Source organism: Hippocampus bargibanti, linkage group LG01 (assembly GCF_051943395.1).
Source record: "Hippocampus bargibanti isolate YZ-2025 linkage group LG01, ASM5194339v1, whole genome shotgun sequence".
In the NCBI taxonomy this organism is placed as follows: domain Eukaryota; kingdom Metazoa; phylum Chordata; class Actinopteri; order Syngnathiformes; family Syngnathidae; genus Hippocampus; species Hippocampus bargibanti.
This window is the reverse complement of record NC_142734.1, coordinates 19019676-19044028: the sequence shown is the minus strand read 5'-3', so window position 1 is coordinate 19044028 and position 24353 is coordinate 19019676. Positions and strand designations below refer to the sequence as shown.

The following is a 24353-nucleotide window of genomic DNA, read 5'->3' as shown; positions in this document are numbered from 1 at the left end:
GCGAAAGTGGCTGCCTTTCCAGCAGCTCATGTATTTTGTTTTTTACTTTCATTCCTTTCATCACTTTCCTGCTGTGAAATGTGAATTTCTCCACTGCAAGACTAATAAAGGCAAATCCAATCCAATCCAATAATAATAATAATAATAATAATAATAATAATAAAGGAAAAATAGAGCTTTTTTAAAACACTTCCTCTGATAACTAAGCGCATGGCCACTGGATTCACAGTGCATTTTATTTATTGAAACTGTTGCCTTAATCCCCCTCGCCCTACCCCCAGAACACACGCACACACAAGTACACACACACACTGTCACGCACTTGCACACACACACACACACACACACACACACACACACACACACACACACACGCGCGCGCGCGCACACACACACACACACACACACACTTCTGTCTTCAAATCCACAAAGTATCTGGGGAAACTTGGCCGGCAGCTGCAAGTGTAGCAAATTTCCTAAATTTTCTCACGTTTGCCCCCACCTTGGAAACTAATGGAATAATTCCGATGTTGTTATGGAGAGTCAACAGTTAGAGGTCTGCCATCTGCGTTTGTGTGAACCTGAGTCAGATGTAACCCAGCACCACTGCAAGGTACAGCAGCTTGCTTAATGATTCTTAATCTTTTCCTTAATTAAATTGTGCAGTCAACCTGAAAAATCTATCTTAATGCAAATGAGAGCTCTTTTTTTGGCATTTGCTTACCGTAATGCACTAATAAGGTTAATTTAATAAAAATCAGTTCCAGTTTTTAGCGATAATTGTTTTTTTTTTCCTGGTCTATTTTGTTAAAACGGTTTGTTGGAAAGGGTTTAAAAAAAGGCTGATGAGATGGTTCACCTGCTTGAATTAACATTGTGCCGACGTTTATGTTTGTGTCTGTGTCGGTGTGTGTGGGAGTGTGGGAGTGTGGGAGTGTGGATATGTGCACGTGTGTGTTTCATGCCATCAAACAAAGCCACCCAATCTCAACACCAAAGCTTGTCTGGCAAAACTGCTTTCTGAACGGAACAACTCAAACCTATTTTATTATGTGAAGACACAATAAGACGCACACCCAAACCCGACAGTTCTTTTACGTGCATTGCTTTGATGTTGTTCAGGTTCAATTTTGCAGCAGCGACGGAATGAAAAGAAAAAAAAAGTCATTAATTAGATTACATTAGCTCCTAGGCTTAGTGAGGATTAATGTCGTATAACGTGCGCATTCAAAAGCAAGAGATAGTGTACCTGTACGCTTCAAACCTGATTAGCTCCCTTGGCATCGAGGAATGAGCGGCTTGACAGCTCGCGTTTGTTGTCTACCTGGCAGTTTGCGCGTAATCTCTCCATTGTGGGAAGATGTAGACATCGGTGTGGGTTTCACTCAGCTGTCTGCACACTCATACACACACATACAACATGTTTTTTTTTTCCTCCACGGTTGCTAATGTTAAACCCAATGCCCAGAATTCTTACTCGATGATGTTACATTTTGGTATTGTCGACAAGAGAGGCAGGAATTGGAGTAGAGCTGTCAGTGGCTCGCCAATGGCGTCGGAGTTGTCCAGGGCGACAACTCTCTTGTGGATGTTGAAGACATCAGTCAATGCTTGGCGATGATTTCTAAGGTGCTGAGAATATGAATGTCCCCGCAAGACAAGAATCAATTACTCAAAGGGAGGGGTTGTCGAAACTCGGAAAAGGTGAATATATATATATATATATATATATATATATATATATATATATATATATATATATATATATATATATATATATATATATATATATATATATATATATATATATATCAGTGACGTGGGGTGAGGTTCATGGCTGGTGAGGCACTGACGTCATCATAGTCAGATTTACAAACATATGAACTCTACAGAGTAGTTTATTCACCATTTGATTGGCAACAGTTAACGTATTTTGTTTAAAATTTCATGTCAGCATTTTTTATATATACAAACTGTAGCATAGAAAAAAATAATTAAAAAAAAGTTTTTATCGTGTTACCTTTAGTCCATGCGCCGCTCCTTCTGAAGAAAGGCATCAATAACTTCTTTGTAGAAGCCTTCCTTATCTTTCTTCAGTTTTAAAAGTCTCTCTGTCTCAACGGAGATCACTGCCAGTGAAGAAAGTCGTCCTTGATCAGTCCTGTTCCGACTGTATGTTTTCAGTGCTGAGAATGACAATCTCGTCTACTTCTACAGCAACAAATAGGGCTGCACCGATCTCCTTTCTAATTTCATTTCTAATGACATCACCAACTGCTTCAATTAAATCGTTCTGTATTGTTTCACAGGCTAGAAAATATAGTGGATGTCCCAAAATGACTCGCTAGTCTGTCATCTTTCTGAGCGAAAGCATGTAATAGTTCAACATAGTTGCCACGAAGAGCAGAGCCCTTACTTTCATCATTTCCACGAAATGCCAGCTGTTGTTTGGCAAGGAAGCAGGTGGCATTGATGAGATCTTTTAAAATCTCCCGGTTCTCCTTTACCTTAGCATTGTGGATGCTGATGTTGAGTCTTCGCTCATTTTTGATGAGGGTCTGTTGCGTCACACGAGTGTATGATTTTGAAGTGCGCCTTTCAACACTTTCATGTCTTTCAATTCCTTGATCTCCTTGATGTGCGTCTCACCCTGACGCATATCACAGGCTTGACAATGGTATAAAAGCAGCTGTCGTGGGACAGGGAGATTCAGACTCATCTCGGACTCAGACCCAGTCAGACGCACCGCTCGCAGAGACCTGCTCAGCATCGCACGGAGTTTCACAGCACGACTTGCTCGACTCTACGCCACGATCAAGCTCTGCGCATCATCTGCCTGGAAGATCTGACATCGAACCTACTTACAAATAAAGAGAAACATCAAACTCTTTAGATCTGACAACGAACCTACTTACAAATAAAGAGAACCATCAAACTCTTTATTGGCGAGCCAGCCAGGAGCATTTTTTCCCTCCTCCTCAGACCAATCAACTCTCCAAATGGAAATATCCAGATTTCCCAGCCGCCCGTGAACCCGGCATCTTCACAGCAAGACCCCTCAAGCCGAGCTCCCGATGGGCCGCCACCACCCGTGGGCGCCCCGACCCCACCGTGAAACCTGCCGCACCCTGATGGCCGACATCGTCCAATTCGCCTGGCGACTCTGCAACTAGCTGCATCGTATATGTCCACGATCGCACATCGTCGGACATCGCTTATGTCCACGATCGGACATCATATATGTCCAGGATCGGACATCGTCGGACATCGCTTATGTCCACGATCGGACTTCGGGAAGACGCTTCATGCCGACACGGCCGCCGACGTCAGCGTTCTTCCTCAGCGTCCTGCAGACCGCCATGACAGCGCGATCAACGCCACCGTCGCCGATGACCCGCCTGTCCGTGCCCGGCAGCATGGCCAAACCCACGCACCTTCGTCCTCACAATCCTTCATCGATTGTCCAACAACTCACGGTGAGAAGACCTTCCGGCATCGACTCGACGGCCGCGTGGGAAGTTTCCATCGATCGACTCAAACTGGCAGTCGTAGAGCACTCTTTGCCGTGCTGCCGTACAACGACTTCAGGCACCACGAAACCTCCTCGGCAACCTCCCCACCGACGCCTGCCATGCCCGGTGACCGTCATCTTGCCTGGCCTCACCATGTCGCAGAATTACTTTTGTTTTTATTTCTTTTTCCTTCATCGTTTTCACCGACTTCGGATCCAGGAGGGGAGCCCTGTTGCGTCACACGAGTGTATGATTTTGAAGTGCGCCTTTCAACACTTTCATGTCTTTCAATTCCTTGATCTCCTTGATGTGCGTCTCACCCTGACGCATATCACAGGCTTGACAATGGTATAAAAGCAGCTGTCGTGGGACAGGGAGATTCAGACTCATCTCGGACTCAGACCCAGTCAGACGCACCGCTCGCAGAGACCTGCTCAGCATCGCACGGAGTTTCACAGCACGACTTGCTCGACTCTACGCCACGATCAAGCTCTGCGCATCATCTGCCTGGAAGATCTGACATCGAACCTACTTACAAATAAAGAGAAACATCAAACTCTTTAGATCTGACAACGAACCTACTTACAAATAAAGAGAACCATCAAACTCTTTAGGTCCGTTGTAAAATTTTCAGGTCACAATATCCCATTTGTACGGAGCCCCTAAGGGGACATCGAAGAAAAAAAAAACTTTGCGAGATCTCGCAAAACTTTGCGTTCCCTCGCAATACTTTGCATTCTCTCGCAAAACTTTGCATTCCCTCGCAAAACTTTGCATTCCCTCGCAAAACTTTGCATTCCCTCGCAATACTTTGCATTCTCTCGCAAAGATTGCGAGATCTCGCAATCTTTTTTTAAAAAATGTGTGTTCCTTTACTTCCGGGTCAGCTTGGCTCAGGTAGACGCTCGCGCGCGCTGCTTATTTAGAGAAGGCAACAACTCGGCGCATCATGGAGGAAGACTTGGAACACTTCTTGCAGTAAAGAAACGTCCCTCACGTGGACATTGCACGTATGAAAAGCGACAAGGTGGGCATACAGCTACACAGTCTGATGTAATAAGCAAAACAAGAGAAACATGGACATTTTTTTTTCGAAGTAGTATTGGTAGTAGGTCAATAAAGTGAAAGTCAAGCTAACATTTCTATCTACTCTACCTATACTGTTAGTTGTATTTTAATAATGAGGTAAAGTGAAAGTGAAGCTAACATTTCTATCTACTCTACCTGTACTGTTAATTCTATTTTAATAATGAGGTTATTAACACAATTTAAAATCGATATTACAGGTAGTAATTGTGCTGCCGCTACCTAATGTACTATTCTCGTGTAATACTGAATACAAATAATTATGACTGTAGTTTCCCATCACTCATGTGAATATGTTAAATTTATTAAAAGTTATTGATAATTAAATAAACATGTCAAGTATTTATTCTCACAATTTATCTTTGCAGGTTGACATGGCAGTAATTGCTATGATGACCGAAGAGCAAATGGGCAAATATATCACTTCTTATGGTGATCGAATAGCTGTCCTTTGCTTTTGTCATCAGAAAATGTCCAGTGGTGATAATGAGCTGCTCCTCCAAAAATTAAGAGGCAAAATAAGATCAAGGAAAAAAGGTGTACTGGCTGAGACTTCGGGAGTACTCCAAAACCATGTTGATGGGATGGCAAGACATAACAATGTTTCTGCAGAATTTCTATCTACTCTACCTGTACTGTTAATTCTATTTTAATAATGAGGTTATTAACACAATTTAAAATCGATATTACAGTTAGTAATTGTGCTGCCGCTACCTAATGTACTATTCTCGTGTAATACTGAATACAAATAATTATGACTGTAGTTTCCCATCACTCATGTGAATATGTTAAATTTATTAAAAGTTATTGATAATTAAATAAACATGTCAAGTATTTATTCTCACAATTTATCTTTGCAGGTTGACATGGCAGTAATTGCTATGATGACCGAAGAGCAAATGGGCAAATATATCACTTCTTATGGTGATCGAATAGCTGTCCTTTGCTTTTGTCATCAGAAAATGTCCAGTGGTGATAATGAGCTGCTCCTCCAAAAATTAAGAGGCAAAATAAGATCAAGGAAAAAAGGTGTACTGGCTGAGACTTCGGGAGTACTCCAAAACCATGTTGATGGGATGGCAAGACATAACAATGTTTCTGCAGAATTTCTATCTACTCTACCTGTACTGTTAATTCTATTTTAATAATGAGGTTATTAACACAATTTAAAATCGATATTACAGTTAGTAATTGTGCTGCCGCTACCTAATGTACTATTCTCGTGTAATACTGAATACAAATAATTATGACTGTAGTTTCCCATCACTCATGTGAATATGTTAAATTTATTAAAAGTTATTGATAATTAAATAAACATGTCAAGTATTTATTCTCACAATTTATCTTTGCAGGTTGACATGGCAGTAATTGCTATGATGACCGAAGAGCAAATGGGCAAATATATCACTTCTTATGGTGATCGAATAGCTGTCCTTTGCTTTTGTCATCAGAAAATGTCCAGTGGTGATAATGAGCTGCTCCTCCAAAAATTAAGAGGCAAAATAAGATCAAGGAAAAAAGGTGTACTGGCTGAGACTTCGGGAGTACTCCAAAACCATGTTGATGGGATGGCAAGACATAACAATGTTTCTGCAGAAAAGACTCAAAGGAAGATTTATGGCAACAATTACCATCAAGTGAGGACAAGCAAAGGTGGAGGAACAAGGTATGCCATCCTGGAAAAAACAGCAACTGTCGCTCAAATTTTGGAGCTGGGAAAAGGGCTATTTTTCCCAGATGGAAGCTCAACCAAAGGACCTGTTGAAGACTTTACTTTTGAGGTCTGTGATTTCAAAAGAAACCACATTGCTTTAGATGAAACAATTGGCAGACTCTATGAAAAAAAACCAAATTGAAACTGTTAAGATTTTACATTGGCACAAAAGAAAATACTCCAACATCTCATTTGGATGAATGCAGTGAAGCTCATTCATCTGTCACCAACATGGTGGGAGAAAGTGCGCAATTGATTGATTGACTCTCTTGTCTACACACACATGCACACACATCAGTTTAGGAACATTTCATTATTTGTACTTTGAGATGTAAAACATCTGTCATGGTCAACCTTGCGTAGGGCAGTCTACAGTTGTATTTTCCATTTGTGTCTACAATTGATTTCATGGTTATTATTCATTCATTCCATTTTCCATATCACTTATTCTCCTCATGGTTTCGGATATGGTGCCACTTTCAGTTTGACATAAAGGTTTGAAGTTGATATGTCATGTAATGTTGCAAATATTTGCACTGTTCAAACAAAAGCAATTATTTTTGTACTTGATAGTGTATTCTATTTATATGTTTGTGATTGCTGTTCATACGAATGTGTCAATGTTAATAAAATTTGTTCCAAATAATTCATGTTTTTTTTAAACACAAGACACCACCTGCTGACGAAATTGAAGAGTGACAATTATGTTATCATTTACAGGCAAGTGATTGTGTAATGGGGTGCAGGAATACTATTCAGATCCACATTGGTTAAGTATTTGTGGTTAAAATCAGCAACGAAGACAGTATATTTATTGACACCCAGAATGATTTGACAAATGAACATTTCATATTGATCAAATATGCTTTCCTTATACAGTAACAAAAACAGCAGACAAAAAGTGATTTAAATTGTGATTGCTATATATTATTCGTCCTCAAATGTATCCCAATAATCCATTTAAAGTGAAGTGATAAAAGAAATGATGAACAAAGGGTTGAAGAAATGGCAATGGTCGTCGGATTCAGCCTTCATTAAATATTACTTCGAACCAGTTGAGCCATAAAATGGTTTCACCCAAACACACACCAAAAAATATATGGTTATTGCTTTGAGTAATTCATGTTTAAATTTTAATGTAATATAATTCCAGTATGACTGGTATACGGAAACAAAAATGCTTTCACCAAAGGTTAATGTCTCTGACCCCTGAAAACATCATGCTTCTAATTTAGATTTGCAGTAAGGGCCTCTCTGAGGTGCAAGTACAAGTTCACAGCCTGATACGACTCTTTTGGTGGCATCAGACGAGACTGGGCCATTAAAGAAGCACACAATACAACTACATCTGGATCACAAGGCATAGTTAAACGGAAGACACACTGGCTTTTGCATAGTTGAACTTGTTCATTGTCAACTGTGGAGAGGAAGTCCCTTGTGCCATAAAGTTCAGGTAAAGAATACATCACGTTGGGCCGACCACTGGGGACATTTATGTTCTTTGAGGGCCTGATGAGATGGCTGTTCCAAACACGGGCAGTATCATCCAACTCATCCTGTTGAGAATAATATCAGAATCAGAATCATCTTTTTTTGCCAAGTATGTAGTACACACAAGGAAATTGTCTCCTGTAGAACACGCTGCACTAGTCTCATCAAAAAATGGAGGCACTATACAGTTCTATTTGGGTTACTTTTTAGAGAGTTAATTGCTTGAGGGAAGAAGCTGTTTAAATGCCTGCTGGATTTGGTGCGCATATACAGACAGATTTAGGAAGAGTTGCACAGTCATAGCAGCTCTTATGAGCAAGAAATTATAGAATTAGACTGCTTTTCTCTCCCTGCTCCCTCCTTTCTACCTTACACTCGTCACTCATGTTTACTACTCTGCCCATCCCCACTTTTCCTTCATCTTTTCCTTGATCATTTCACCTTCACCCTATGTCCCCACACACACAAACCACTATCTTCTTTCCACTATCCGATTATTTACCTTCTTTTGTGTCCCATCAACACCCTCTCAAATACAAAAATACATATTTCATAAATGGAGCTACAAAATATATGAACTCACCTGAATAAGACCCATGCAACAAAATTGCAGGATGCTTTTGTCCAGAAATCCACCATCAAAGAAGCCATTGTCTCTGCTGTAAAACCCAACAAGTTGAAAGTACTCAAAATTTATATGGCAACTGATTACGTCAAAATTTTTGAGTACAGTTAACTCAAAATATTTGAGTAGAGTTAACTCAAAATGATTGAGTACAGTTAACTCAAAATGTTCAAGTAGTTTACTCAAAATGTTTGAGTAGTGTAAATAAATTTTATGAGTTTGTCTGAACTTAAAAGTTATGAGTTTGATTGAGCTTAAATGTTATGAGTTTGCCTGAACTTAAGATGTACTTTCAGTTTACTCTGTTTTCTTAATCTTTAAATTAAAATTAGGTTTCATATTTAAGCTTAACCAACTCAAATTTATAATGTTCAATGAAAACATATATTCATGTATACTGTCCTTACATTTGCCTTCTATGTCTAAAAACAAAAACACACCTCACGTCTGTTTTAGTTCACATTTTTTTTATTAAGGTTTAAAACAACTTTTGATAAAACAAATGATAACAGTACCAAAATGCACAGCATGTCCACGTACCAAAACAACAAATAAACCCCTGAGCAGAAGATGTGAAATAAACACAACAAAACAGAAAAAAACAACAAATTATACTCTGCTGTTCTGTTAAAAAAATAAATTCTTTGAAAAGCATATACTTGAATAAATACAACCGAATACATTTCAATGTACTCGTTATAAGGTGCAAATCAAGGTAAAACTTACTAAAAACAAACACAGTATTCCTGAAACGAAAAAAGACATTCTGGTGGAATCCAAGTTTACATATCAAAGTATTAATATAAAATCAGTCACAAACAGGTATATAAAGCAGAGTAAAACTAAAGTTACTTATCGAGTGTTGCTTTGTTCCGTAATATTGGAGGCACTGGTGCCTTCAATATTGCGGAACAAAGCATTTTTCAAATTTAGCAAGCATGGTTTGAGTGGTCTGTTATCATGAAGACACAGCAGTATTTTCTGAATGAAGGTGAATGTGAGGATTAATTTTCTTGGATAATCTAAATGCAATGCATACATTAAACCAAACAAGAGGAGGTGTGCATCAGCCAACCTGGGGAGACATCTCACAATAATGCACAGAAACGCTGTCGGGGTTAAACAAGATGGCACCAGTGAGGTTGTCAGTTGTTACGGAGAGAAGTGCGACAGGAGTGTTTTCAATGTCTGGATCCTCTTCCCACTGCAAAATACACACAAACGTACACATACAGAATAAAGTAAAAGGTTATAGCATATATTGTGGCCATAGATAGACATTTGTGTTAAGTCAGGTAATACATACATTGCATGTCTTGAAGAACTCGGAGTCATCTTCGCCCGAGTATCCAGGGATGTAGAACACAGTTTGCATCTCCAGTCCATGTTAGGCCTGCAATTACATTAAACATTTTTCAAGAATGAGTACGTGTTTGGATAGGCAAAGTAAAATTGGTGTGATTCTAGTGGGTCCAAATTAAAGACAGTTACGGATTATTATAGCTCAAATCCAAGCATATCCTTCGTAATAGTTTGGAACCTCCGCACTATCCCTATTGCAATTTAACAACTGCATCACTGTAATGATTAATGAACATCAGTTGTTGGTAAGAGCAGAGGAGAATGTGAGACTTGAGATTGTTTTAAAGAAAGAACAATCAATGAAGTCTCAACTAATGGTGTAAAATACTCCAATATATGTTAAAAAGGTAAAATTCTGTTCAATATAAAAAATACCTACATGTAGTATGATATTCATCAGGTAATTAAGAATATAGCACAGGGGGCTGAAAGGTTGAAGAGAAAAAAACATGACAATGAATGTAATCCTTTAATTTAATAAAACACATTTATCCATGTTAACTTTTTAAATTTAATAAATCAGTCAGGCATTTGCAGTTTGATGACTTGGCCTCCAGCAGCTCTCTCGGTATCCTTAAAATGCCAAAAATACATTTTAAAAAAAGTTCATGTTTAATTTACACATGTATAACCATTTAAACTGCATCAATTGTACATATTCCAATCCACTGTACATTTTTTGGCTATCATTATATTTAGTGCATTCTTAAAACTGCAGCACTACCGCTGCACGTGTATAGATATCTTAAACCTATAGCTTGTGCTGGACACTGACACGCGGTCCTGTCGTTTGCAAACAAAGTTAACTCAAAGCATTAACCTGCTGATTCATACATATATCGCCACAGCGCTTAACATAGGAGAAGTCCCGGGCTCAAGACAACGCAGCTGAAAGAGTGGATGAGAAGGCCTCAGTCGCAAGCACGAACACGGACTAGCATCTTTGCTAACTTGTGAAAGGCGGCAAGTTCCACAAACTGACTTTCCAATTTTGCCGTCGACACAACAAAATATCCTTTTTCTGTGCACCGACTACAGCATTGATACACTGGGTCCTCGTAATATTAAATAATGTTGTTTGTCTTCTCACCTGAATTCGTGGGTCTCTGCACGCTTCAGCCGTCGGGAAGTAAAAATGGCCCCGGTGAGACCGCGCCCGGTGAGACCACGCCTGCGGTGACGTCATCACGCAGCGTTCTGCCGTTTACTCAAAATATATAAATATACGACAGCCATGAACTCAAAAGTATTGATTAACTGCAAATTAAAAACGCATGACTATTCAAAAAACTCAAAACGTTTAAGTTTTTGAAACAAAAAATCGGCTTTTGAGTTGACTGACCTCAATGACTTTGAGTCAGTAGTACTGTTCGGGTTTACAGTGTGAGGTCTTTGAAGAGTGATAACCAGAATTCCATGCATTGGCTGCGAAGAAACCCCCACCAATATTCAATTCTTTGATTGGCGGTGCTGGTTCCATCCAAGTAACTGTCAAGTGTGCTTCCTGGCGGTATGGGCACCAGGAAACGCTGGAAGCCTTTAACATGACCATTTTCAGTCCCCAAATCAGTTCGAGCGATTCAAGGACAACCTCCCAAACGGTGCACAACTTCAATGTAGTAACCTTCGGGTCACTACTTGTTGTGTAGGCATTGAGCCACATCATTTTCCTTGAAAAGCCATCAATAGCCCCATTGATGCAAACTCCAAACGGTTCCAAACGGTTTTCAGTTTGTCATATGAATCCATATGCCAAATAAAATTCAGCCCTTTCGAGAAGTAGTTTCGTCGTCTCAGACGTCTTGCTTGCCTTAAAGACACTCCTCTCGGATCCAACTCTTTCAGGACCAGACGAACATCCTCTTTCCTGACAAGAAGCCCATGTTCTCTGCACTTACTGTACATCCACCTGTAACCGTGGAGTTGTCCGGAATTCTGCAACTGGTTGTGAATAAAGTCAACCAAGACGCCCAAGTCATCGAACGTTTTTCGGCGAAATAGTCCACTTTTGTTCACCACTCGCTTCAAATGTCTTTCACTTATTAGTAAGCCGTGTTTAATCTCAAGAACGGATTTTATATCTTTGTATTTCAAGCCAATTTTAAAGTAAAACTGGATTAAAGGAACGAAAGGGTGAAAAGGCTCCATGTTTGTTGTTTTCGGTTACACTGACGATGAACCGGAAGTACATGTACGCGTATTTTTTAAAAAAAGATTGCGAGATCTCGCATTCTTTGCAAGATCTCGCAAAGAATGCGAGATCTTGCAAAAGTATTGCGAGGGAATGCAAAGTTTTGCGAGAGATTGCAAAGTATTGCGAGGGAACGCAAAGTTTTGCGAGATCTCGCAAAGTTTTTTTTTTTTTCTTCGATGTCCCCTTAGGGGCTCCGTACATTTGAGTCCAGACATTGTCACAAATTGAGAACAGAAGGTAGGAAAAGCAGAAAAGGCGGTTTCTTGCTGCACATCCACACAGCCAGCCTTTTCGTGTGTACCAGTCCGCCTGAAAAGAGCGATTATTGTGTCCCGTTGTCTGAAGCAAACCTTTTAGCTCTGGTGTTGGTTGTCATGATGCTAAAAGAAATGTTAAATAATTTTGTGTTTCATGGATTTTGGATGGGAGAAAGGTGCGCATTTCTCCCCATCCAAAATAGTTGAGTTGGGCGACCACTAATTGACTCTGAGAAGGTGATTGCAACCACCTGGGAATGGCCAATTGCCGCTGGGACCTGATTGGCCAGAAGCTCAGGTGAAGCACCTTTAAAGCCAGCCTGAGCCAGTCACTTCGAGGAGGAAGAAGAGGGACAAAGGACAAGCTGGAGAGCGGTGTTACCTGTGGTCTGTTGAAAGCTGATATCAACTTCAAATAAAGAAAACTCACGATACCCTTCCTGCATCTAGCTGAGTGAACTTTTATCCTCTTTCCACCTGCTTGCTGTCTCGCCGCACGACAATTGGTGGCAGTGGTGGGATGGTTTCACCCTGCATGAAGATGGTGGGATCGTTTCACCCTGCGTGAAGTGGTGGGATGGTTTCACCCTGCATGAAGAAGGTGGGATCGTTACGCCTTGCTGAAGTGGAAAAGATAAGAGGAAGCCGAGAGGAAGAAGGTGGGACGAGTAAGAAGTTGTGTAGCACGGGCCAACCAAACTGGACTGAAGAGTTCTGAAGGGGATCAAGGAAACCAGAAGCTTGAGTTGCCCCAAGAGGATGCCGTTCTTCTTTTCCATGAGGCGTCTGACAGTTGCCAAGCCAAGGATGGAACTGAGCAGAGTGAAATGGAACCAGTGGTGAAGCCTAAGACTCAGACAAGAGGTGATGTTGATTGAACAGATCTAGAGATCAGATGCACCCAACAAGTAAGAATGGACATTTGACAGTCGATCTAGTCAACATTGTCCTCCTCTGGGACCGCAGCCCAGGGCGCTGACTCTCGAACAGCCAGGCCAACGAACCTTCCTCCCGCACATGAAACTCCTAAGTTGGGTTACCTAACATGCCCAACCTCCACAGTTTCATCATCTAAGACAAGCTGCAATTCCCATGGTTTCTGAACCCAGAATTCCAGAAAGAAACGGAAGATGCAGAACGTCAGGAGCTGGAAGAGGATCTCCAGCGAGAATAATGGCAAGAATTTATCAGGGAGAGATTGGCACCCTGGACAAAAGGTGTTAATATTGTTGCATATGGGATCAAGTAAGCTACTGGCAAAGTGGCAGGGCCCATACGCTGTGACTAGGAGAATAGGACCTGTCACATATGACCACTCTGCCCTGACAACAAATGTTATTGCTGATTATTTGACAAGAATGTCTGAACTCTGAGGAGAGGGGGTGAATGATGTCATGATGCTAAAAGAAATGTTAAATAATTTTGTGTTTCATGGATTTTGGATGGGAGAAAGGTGCGCATTTCTCCCCATCCAAAATAGTTGAGTTGGGCGACCACTAATTGACTCTGAGAAGGTGATTGCAACCACCTGGGAATGGCCAATTGCCGCTGGGACCTGATTGGCCAGAAGCTCAGGTGAAGCACCTTTAAAGCCAGCCTGAGCCAGTCACTTCGAGGAGGAAGAAGAGGGACAAAGGACAAGCTGGAGAGCGGTGTTACCTGTGGTCTGTTGAAAGCTGATATCAACTTCAAATAAAGAAAACTCACGATACCCTTCCTGCATCTAGCTGAGTGAACTTTTATCCTCTTTCCACCTGCTTGCTGTCTCGCCGCACGACAATGGTCTTCCTTTAATTATTACCTCCTGCTTCGATTGAAAGTCCAGTTTAGAAAATTATTTCAATTTAGATATGTAATCCTCCATTATGAAAGTGAGGCCAAGCAACATGAAAAAATGACTGCAGGGTTGCACTTTACTTGCTAACTGTTTACTGTAGCTTTCTGTCTCTAATTCTATTATTCTGCAGACGTGGAGTAAGAAGTATCTCTGGAATCACAAGCGCCCCCTGCCTGTCATGAGGCGGGAGAACTGGGTGCCTCACCTACGCACAGCGTTTTGATAAAAATAAAACAAAATAAACACTGGAGTACAGTGTTTATAATGTACAATGACTCTACATTATATACACCAGCTAAACTGTAGAAATTTAGTTCATATACTAAACGTGTTTGAACGCAGATATGCAGAAGGACAGCAATGCGGTCTCACTGCAGAGCAAGCCAGCACAGTAAGCATAGTGATTGCGCAATCCACAGTGAGGATCAGCCGGCTGGTGCCTCACTGCTCGTCTCTACTTAGTATTTGAACGGTAAATGTGAATTAGCGATTTAGAAAAAAATCCTAAAACGGTGAAGTTAAATGGACAAGAACTTTAAAGTACAAATCACTAAATACATATCACTGTTTAATTTATTTTTTCATTTGATATTTCCATGACAGCTTTCCATGATGACAGGTGAGGCACTGCCTCCCCTGCCTCCACTGACTGCACGGCACTGATATATATATATATATATATATATATATATATATATATATATATATATATATATATATATATATATATATATATATATATATATATATATATATATATATATATATATATGGTGGGTTCCATCCCTAGTCCAGCACCCTGAGACTGTACACAAGCCTTAAGGAAGGAGGCCGGGGACTACTGAGTGTGAGAGGCACTGTCCAGGATGAAACATCAATGGGGAACAGAGGATGAGGTGCTGGAAGAGGGACAATCATGGGAGGAAAAGACCCTACATGGGATGTACCCCCGAACCATAACTGAAGTGGCTGATCTCAAGAAGTCCTATCAGTGGCTAAAGAGGCATGGCCTAAAATGGACAGCACAGAGGAACTCATTCTGGTTGCTCAAGAGCAGGCCCTGAACAACAAAGCCATAGAGCAGGGGTCGGGAACCTATGGCTCGCGAGTCATATATGGCTCTTTTGATGATTGCATATGGCTCGCCGATAAAACTAAATACATATTCTCGTTTTTTTTTTTTTTTTTCCGTTCATTTCCCGTTGGGGCTGCAGTTGGCGGAAAGCGCCATTTTGATTGGATGACACTGACCTAGGTTGGCCGAAAGCGCATGCTGAAACGCCCCTTTAAATGAGCCCAACGAGTGCACTTCAGCTTGAATGCACCGGAGCATTAGCCTTTGAGGAGATAAAATGTTCTGATTCTAATTTGCAATGAAACAATACCATCGATGCCAGTCGAATGTCAGTGACATTTTAACAAGCCCCATGTTAACGTTAACATCGACATACTTCTGCGAGAAGTATATTGCAGATAGCAAGTGTGAAAGCTTATGAGCCGTGTGCAGGCTAGCTAGCAGTAAATTCGCCTCTGGACCGGCAAGTTGAATTTCATTCCGATCGTTTGCCTGGATTTTTACCAATCACGAGGAACGGAAAACCATTCATGTTAACAGTGAGTACTATCACAGTGTTATTTTAAATAATACATTCTGATATTTTGTTGAAAAGTGGCCGCGCATGCGTGTGTGTGTGTGTGTGTGTGTGTGTGTGTGTGTGTGTGTGTGTGTGTGTGTGTGTGTGTGTGTGTGTATGTGCGCGCGCGTGTGCGAGTGGCTCTCACTGAAAAACATTTCTAAATATTTTACTTTTATGGCACTCTTAGTCAAAAAGGTTCCCGACCCCTGCCTTAGAGGCACAGATATCCCACACCAGGCAAGACCCAAGGTGTAGGTTGTGCAAAGAGGCACCTGAGACAATCCAACATGTGTTGGAGTTGGAACTGTTGGAACTGCAGAGTGTAAGATGCAGGCAGGGAAAGCCTACATGGAGCGCCATAACCAGGTGGCTGGCATATTCTACCAAAACATCTGTGCGGAGTATGGACTGGAAACCCCAACCTCAAAATGGGAAACACCTCCCAAGATAGTAGCGAATGACCGAGCAAAGATCCCGTGGGACTTCCAGATACAGACTGACAAGGTAATGGCCAACCAACCAGATATCGTGGTCATAGATAAAGGGCAAAGGAAAGCCGTTGTCGTGGATGTAGCGGTCACGAGTGACGGAAACATCAGAAAAAAGGAACATGAGAAAATCGAGAAATATCAAGGGCTTAGAGAGGCGCTGGAGAGAGTCTGAGGGTAAAGGTGACAGTCGTGCCTGTGGTGGTCGGAGCACTGGGGGCAGTGACCCCCAAACTCGACGAGTGGTTGCAACAGATCCCGGGAACAACATCGGATATCTCGGTCCAGAAAAGCCAGTGCTGGGAACAGCACGGATACTGCGCAGAACCCTCAAGCTTCCTGGTAGAGGACCCGAGCTAAAATGGGGGACAGACACCACCCTTGGGGGGTGAGACGATATATATATATATATATATATATATATATATATATATATATATATATATATATATATATATATATATATATATATATATATATATATATATATATATCATCTCTCATCTCTCATCTCATTTTCCGTACCGGATCGGTTGCTGGAGCCTATCTCAGCTGTCTTCGGGCATGAGGCGGGGGGCACCCTGAATTGATTGCCAGCCAATCGCAGGGCACACAAAGACGTACAACAGTCACTCTCACACTCACACCTAGGGACAATTTGGAGTGGTCAATCTGCCTGCCATGCATGTTTTTGGAGTGTGGGAGGAAACCGGAGGACCCGGAGAAAACCCACGCGGGTCCGGGGAGAACATGCAAACTCCACACAGGGAGGCCGGACCGGGACGCGAACCGGCGACCTCTGCACTGTGAAGCCATTGTGCTAACCACTCGACTACCGGGCCGCCCCTATATATATATATATATATATACACATATGTACAGCCATACTACCCTGAGTACGCCCGATCTCGTCTGATCTCGGAAGCTAATCAGGGTCGGGCCTGGTCAGTGAACTCAGCCATATATGTATAGTTCTACTTTTACTTTAAAATGATCAAGGAATAACATAAAAATATCCAGCTCTGTTTACAATTCACCTTGGAAGTGCCTAAAATAAGACATGTTTCGTGTTAATTTGACATGATCCCTGCTGCAAAATCCTCTAATCCTAAAGTCTCTGTAAAAACAAGTAGCTCACAAAAACATCACCATGCCTGTTCATAATTAATCCAGGAAAACCTTATTCCAACCAATGTAATATCTTTAGGGTTGCATTGGGTGGGAGATGTTGCATCTTTGACAGGTAATCCTGCATTAACATCCATTAAACACAGATTATGTACTTGGTCCCGTTTTTGCCCCTCACACGCAGAAAATGGTGTGTGTAAAGTGATTTCCGTGCTATTTACGAATGTTGTTTTTAGTCTCTATAGATTTCCAACGAGTTTGCTTGTGTTTGCATGATTTCCTCCTTGAAACGTGTTGCCGTGCAAATGAACTGCTGCAAAGAGTAATGGTGGTACTAGTAGATTGATTCCATCATAATCGCATACTAATAATATGGCTATATCTGAGCAGATGTTTATGATAATCTCTAACATGGTTGCGTGTGAGTAGGGTTTTCCGCCCAAAAAAATAGTAACTAGACTCCCTTAAAAGCTGATTTCAGCACAGAAACGAGAGATCACAAGTGTTTGCGTTGTGATGCTTTCAAGCTCCTCCGATGAAAATGTAATCAAATGAAACATCAAGTCAAATTATAATTGCACACCCACCTCTTCCTCCAGCTGTGGTAATGGCTGGCAGGTCACAAGCTGGCAAATAGGAAGTGCTTACATTAGGTCAGAAATGCAACCACCTACAATGAGGCCCAGTAAGGAGATGCCTTAATACCCTTGCTAATAAGGTATAATTGTCTCATCGTAATCAAGTTAGGTGCAATTTAGAGGATTTAGCGGGTGGGCCATTGGACTGATGCTTTTCTTCTTCCCTCTGAATGCACCTCGCTCGGCTAGGAGCAAGCGCTGTTGCACAGAAAGCATGTGTACTGCATCAATGGGTCAAAAATTGTTTGTCCAGAGAAAAGAAAATTATTGAGATGAAGAGGTAATGACATGAGGCAAAAACTAGAAAAGAAACAGGGACGTAAATCAAAATGAAATACAAGAAAGGTTGCTACCTAGCAGTGACGTGCAGTCAGTGGAGGCAGGGGAGGCAGTGCCTCACCTGTCATCATGGAAAGCTGTCATGGAAATATCAAATGAAAAAATAAATTAAACAGTTATATGTATTTAGTGATTTGTACTTTAAAGTTCTTGTCCATTTAACTTCACCGTTTTGGGATTTTTTTCTAAATCGCTGAATTTTCACATTTACCGTTCAAATACTAAGTAGAGACGAGCAGTGAGGCACCAGCCGGCTGATCCTCACTATGGATTGCGCAATCACTATGCTTACTGTGCTGGCTTGCTCTGCAGTGAGACCGCATTGCTGTCCTTCTGCATATCTGCGTTCAAACACGTTTAGTATATGAACTAAATTTCTACAGTTTAGCTGGTGTATATAATGTAGAGTCATTGTACATTATAAACACTGTACTCCAGTGTTTATTTTGTTTTATTTTTATCAAAACGCTGTGCGTAGGTGAGGCACACAGTTCTCCCGCCTCATGACAGGCAGGGGGCGCTTGTGATTCCAGAGGTACTTCTTACTCCACGTCTGCAGAATAATAGAATTAGAGACAGAAAGCTACAGTAAACAGTTAGCAAGTAAAGTGCAACCCTGCAGTCATTTTTTCATGTTGCTTGGCCTCACTTTCAGAATGGAGGATTACATATCTAAATTGAAATAATTTTCTAAACTGGACTTTCAATCGAAGCAGGAGGTAATAATTAAAGGAAGACCAACACCGGAGCTAATAGGTTTGCTTCAGACAACGGGACACAATAATCGCTCTTTTCAGGCGGACTGGTACACACGAAAAGGCTGGCTGTGTGGATGTCCAGCAAGAAACCGCCTTTTCTGCTTTTCCTGCCTTCTGTTCTCAATTTGTGACAACGTCTGGACTCAAATGGGATATTGTGACCTGAAAAATTTACAACGGAGCCTCATCAAAAATGAGTGAAAACTCAACATCAGCATCCACAATGCTAAGGTAAAGGAGAACCGGGAGGTTTTAAAAGATCTCATCAATGCCACCTGCTTCCTTGCCAAACAACAGCTGGCATTTCGTGGAAATGATGAAAGTAAGGGCTCTGCTCATCGTGGCAACTATGTTGAACTATTACATGCTTTTGCTCAGAAAGATGACAGACTAGCGAGTCATTTTGGGACATCCACTATATTTTCTAGCCTGTGAAACAGAATACAGAACGATTTAATTGAAGCAGTTGGTGATGTCATTAGAAATGACATTAAAAAGGAGATCGGTGCAGCCCCATTTGTTGCTGGAGAAGTAGACGAGATTGTCATTCTCAGCACTGAAAACATACAGTCGGAACAGGACTGATCAAGGATGACTTTCTTCACTGGCAGTGATCTCCGTTGAGACAGAGAGACTTTTAAAACTGAAGAAAGATAAGGAAGGCTTCTACAAAGAAGTTATCGATGCCTTTCTTCAGAAGGAGCGGCGCATGGACTAAAGGTAACACGATAAAAACTTTTTTTTAATTATTTTTTTCTATGCTACAGTTTGTATATATAAAAAATGCTAACATGAAATTTTAAACAAAATACGTTAACTGTTGCCAATCAAATGGTGAATAAACTACTCTGTAGAGTTCATGTTTGTAAATCTGACTATTATGACGTCAGTGCCTCACCAGCCATGAACCTCACCGCACGTCACTGCTACCTAGAGTAGAGTTCAGCCAATTTAAGCACACCCTCACAGCAGGTGATGGGCATGTCAAAAGTCAGCCAATAACTCAATCTTCTTCAAAAACCAAAATAATAAAGTCATTAAATTGAGAGTTTTCATAGAACGTTCAATGATGGTGTAAAGGTCCAAGAGGTTTTCAGCCCAAGTGGCAGAAATAATCTTTTATTAATGTAGAAGGTAATGTCAAGTAAACATCAGCAGGTCGGTCAGGCAGAGGTGAGTCTTCGATAAGTACGAGAGGTCTGGAGTAAGACAGGTCGGTTAGCATCAGCAAATCTGTCAGGCAGTCTATGTGTTCCCAGAAAGAAACAGAGCAAACGTGATGAATTAAACCACTTTAGCCTGAAGGGGTTTCTGTGACCCTTCACCTATGACAGTCTGTCAAACGGCAGTGGTCAGCACGGACATTTGTAGTGGAGGTTACATCTGATCAGTCTGCTTGACCACCACCAACCAACATGGGGGAGGGAGCAATCAATTAAGTCTTGACTGCCAGATCACTGTCGATGCCCGCACAATCAGTGCTCTCAACATCTTCATGTGGGCGCACAACAAGACACTGAAAACTGAAAATTCCACCAAAATGAACTTTTTTTTTCGTTTAATTTGTTCAAAAAGTATCGGTTGGGTGAGAGCTCAGCAGAGTTACAGGAGAGGTTTTGTGAGCAGGGGGAGCAAGCTGAGTGGGCACTCATTAATGTAGCTCCAACAGGGGACTCAAACACTCCCATTTTTTTAAGCACTCTTCCGTCCCAGCTGCACAAGGCAGTTCTAAGTGATCAATATGGTTGATTAAACTGCACTTATCAATATCAAACACATTGTGAGAGGATGACAATAATCGATGTAGTTGATTGCTAAAATGTTGTTCCGTGTAATGCAATGAGAGTGAGTGGTGACCGCACAGGGTTTTGAAACTGGGGTTGGAGTAAATAAATGGAATAAAATGTGCGCATTGTCCCGAAGCTTTTTATTTATTTGTTTATTTATTTATTTATTAGGTACGATAGCAACAGTAACAACAGCATAAACAGCACTACTACGACTACTACGACTACTCCTACTAGTACTACTACTACTACTACTACAACTACCATTAATAATTATAATAATAATAATATTAATAATAATAATAACCATCATCATCATCATCATAATCTTCTTCTTTTCCTTTCGGCTTTTCCCTTGAAGGGGTCGCCACAGCAAATCAGTGTCCTCCATCGTTCAACTTTGCATCTTTCTATATGGATGCGTATCTTACTCATCGCCAGGGGGATCGAGATGTGCAACCTCCAGTTGCGACAGACCACCGCTTCATGCTCGCTCTCAAAGTTCATCAAAATCTCATTATCGGCTGGTTCATTCTCGATACGGTCGCTCACATCTTGGAAGAAGAGCCACGCGCTGGAGGTATTTGGTTGTAGCCGCTTTCCTTGTTGCTAGTTCGAGGTTTCCATTGACCTGTGGTATACCAAGGTACTTGTAGCTGTTTTCAATGTCTGCTATTGTTCCTTCAGGGAGTGAGACCCCTTCAGTGTGGACTACCTTGCCCCTCTTACTCACCATCCGACTACATTTCTCCAGCCCGAATGACATCCCGATATCACTGCTGTAGATCCTGGTTGTATGGATCAGGGAGATTATGTCCCTTTCGCTCTTAGCATACAGCTTTATGTCATCCATGTCGAAGAGGTGACTGATTGTAGCTCCATTTCTGAGGCGGTATCCATAGCCTGTCTTGGCGATTATCTGGCTGAGGGGGTTCAGTTCTATGCAGAATAGCAGTGGGGAGAGTGCATCACCTTGGTATATGCCACATTTGATGGACACTTGCGTTAGTGGAGGACCCGAGCAAAAACGGTGTCTGTATATATATATATATATATATATATATATATATATATATATATATATATATATAGATATATATATATATATATATATATACAGACACCAACCATATATATATATATATATAGTATTCCATATATATATATATATATATATATATGTGTGTGTGTGTGTGTGACGGGTGTCACAACAGTGACTGTCTTCATCTCCACGATGCTGCCGTATTAATGAAGACGAGACGCGTGGATGTGTCTTTTTATTTCTTTTATTTCTGCAACACAGTATGGCAGAAGGGATGGGTGAAGTCGCATGGGTTTCGTCTTGTGATTAACCTGAATCTCCTCGAGATTGTTCTCAAATGCAAAACATTGTAGATAACAAAACATAATTAACAACGTGTGATCGTATAGTGGTTATTTACAGAAAAAGAGAATACAACACAAGTTCACTGTTATTTACAAGATGTCCCTGAACGCATCATGGGCGGAGACTCGGCAGAACACGCGGTTCGCTTGTAATGGCTGGCGCGCAGTTCAACCCGCCACGGACACTCACGGGCAAATGAAACACGACACAAGAAACTAAATATTGTTCAATAAAAACGAAATGAAACAATTATTACCTGCAACACAGTATGGCAGAAGGGATGGGTGAAGTCGCATGGGTTTCGTCTTGTGATTAACTGCGATAGAAAAGCACATGTGCTCCAAAGTTCCACTCGACAAAACGTGAAGTAAATAATGACACAAAAAGTAATCTGGACTCGAAATGAATAAGGGAACTAATTAGATAACACTAGACAGTACAAAAGGGGAAACAAAATAAGATATTGTCATGAAAATGCGCGTTAATCAAGACCAACAGAAAATTGCGACTCACCCTGAATCTCCTCGAGATTGTTCTGGAAACTATGGGCGGGACATAGTGCCACACTGTGCGCCGTTGCGTCACTTCCGTCATAATTTAATAATCTAAGCGCACAACTCCGTTACATATATATGGAATATATATATGGAATACTTGTCTCGCCCCCCATGGTTGGTGTCTGTATATATATATAAATATATATATATATATATATATATATATATATATATATATATATATATATATATATATATATATATAAATATATATATATATATATATCCAGTAAAGTCTCGTTATATCGATATTGGTTATATAGATAGTACTGTTTAATACGATACTATTTCTATGAACGCAAGGAGAAAATTTACATGCCGCAGGATGGGATATATCGATAGTCCGGTTATATCGATATTTTTTCCGACACCCGAGAGTATCGATGTAACGAGACTTTCCTGTATATATATATATATATATATATATATATATATATATATATATATATATATATATATATATATATATATATATATATATATATATATATATATAAGCGGCTGGATAGCTCAGTTGATAAGGCATCGGATAAGGCTACTGGAACAAAGCGGAGATGCGATAATATGGCTCTGTTGGAATGCTACCACTCAAGCAAGCCTAGTCCGAGGGGTTACATGTGGAGAATGGGGGCTGAATGGTTACTTCGAAACCCACAGTCACGGTTGACCACGAAACAACTAGTAGCTCAGTGTTCCAATATCCACAAACGGCAATTGCTATCACAACTTGAGATTGATGAGGTACAACACAAATTCCAAGGTGAAGGGCCCCAGGTTGCCACATCAGAGGAAGAGGTTCATCCAGAGATTGGGAGGCAAGCCCCAATGAATGATGAGATTGGGAAGCCAGCCCCAATGAATGAAATGCTGAGCGAAGCAGCAACTGACCTGAGAGATAAGATCATGGCAAGAATGAAAACTTGGCAACTAAGAAACCGATTACAATGGCTATGTGAAGTACCACCTGAAAGTCTCATGGGAACTGTGAATGCAGCACTGAGAACGATCCCGACCGGAACGATCACGGAAACCAATGAGCTGATATACGCCTCAGCATCAGTGATCCTAGAGATGCTTGGCGACAAGAGCAACCATGAGAGCCACGAGATTCATTACCCACAATGGAAAAGACGCTTGGAGGCTAAGATCAAGGCGGCTCGGAAAGATGTGAGTCAATTGACGGAGACCCAGAGAAGTGTGAATAAAAGGCCAATACCCAAGAGGTACATGCAGATAACCATACCTGAAGCACTCGAAACTGCCAAACAAATGCTCCAGGCCTTGTCCAGTCGCCTAAAGAGGTACACGAAAGAGAATGAGGCCAGAAGAATAAACAGGCTGTTCGCAACACAACCTGCGAAAGTGTACGCTCAGTGGCAGGGTTATAACAGCAGAGCAGACCCTCCAAGGCTGGAAACTGAAAGATACTGGAAAGGCATAGAGCAAAGATCCTGTGGGACTTCCAGATACAGACTGACAAGATGGTAATGGCCAACCAACCAGATATTGTGGTCATAGATAAAGGGGAAAGGAAAGCCGTTGTCGTGGATGTAGCG

At 41.1% G+C, this 24353-nt stretch overlaps 3 long non-coding RNA genes across 4 annotated transcripts in view; 2 read left to right on the top strand and 1 right to left on the bottom strand.

Moving 5' to 3' along the window:
• The first annotated feature begins 445 nt into the window (after positions 1 to 445).
• Positions 446 to 24353, top strand: part of LOC148903412 (uncharacterized) — a 37041-nt gene continuing 13133 nt past the window's right edge. Inside the window, exon 1 of the long non-coding RNA XR_016115179.1 lies at positions 446 to 613. This is a non-coding gene — a long non-coding RNA (uncharacterized LOC148903412). The remainder of the gene's footprint in view (positions 614 to 24353) is intronic.
• On the top strand, positions 2028 to 5201 carry LOC148903414 (uncharacterized). The gene is made up of 3 exons (XR_016115169.1): positions 2028 to 2556; positions 4127 to 4539; positions 4967 to 5201. It is a non-coding gene; the product is annotated as an uncharacterized LOC148903414 (long non-coding RNA).
• LOC148903413 (uncharacterized) lies at positions 9005 to 10909 on the bottom strand. Of its 2 annotated transcripts, none has more exons than XR_016115160.1 (3): positions 10881 to 10909; positions 9735 to 9821; positions 9005 to 9632 (listed from the first exon to the last, which is right to left on the bottom strand). It is a non-coding gene; the product is annotated as an uncharacterized LOC148903413 (long non-coding RNA). The 2 variants fall into 2 exon arrangements; XR_016115158.1 differs by lacking the exon at positions 10881 to 10909 and adding an exon at positions 10170 to 10220.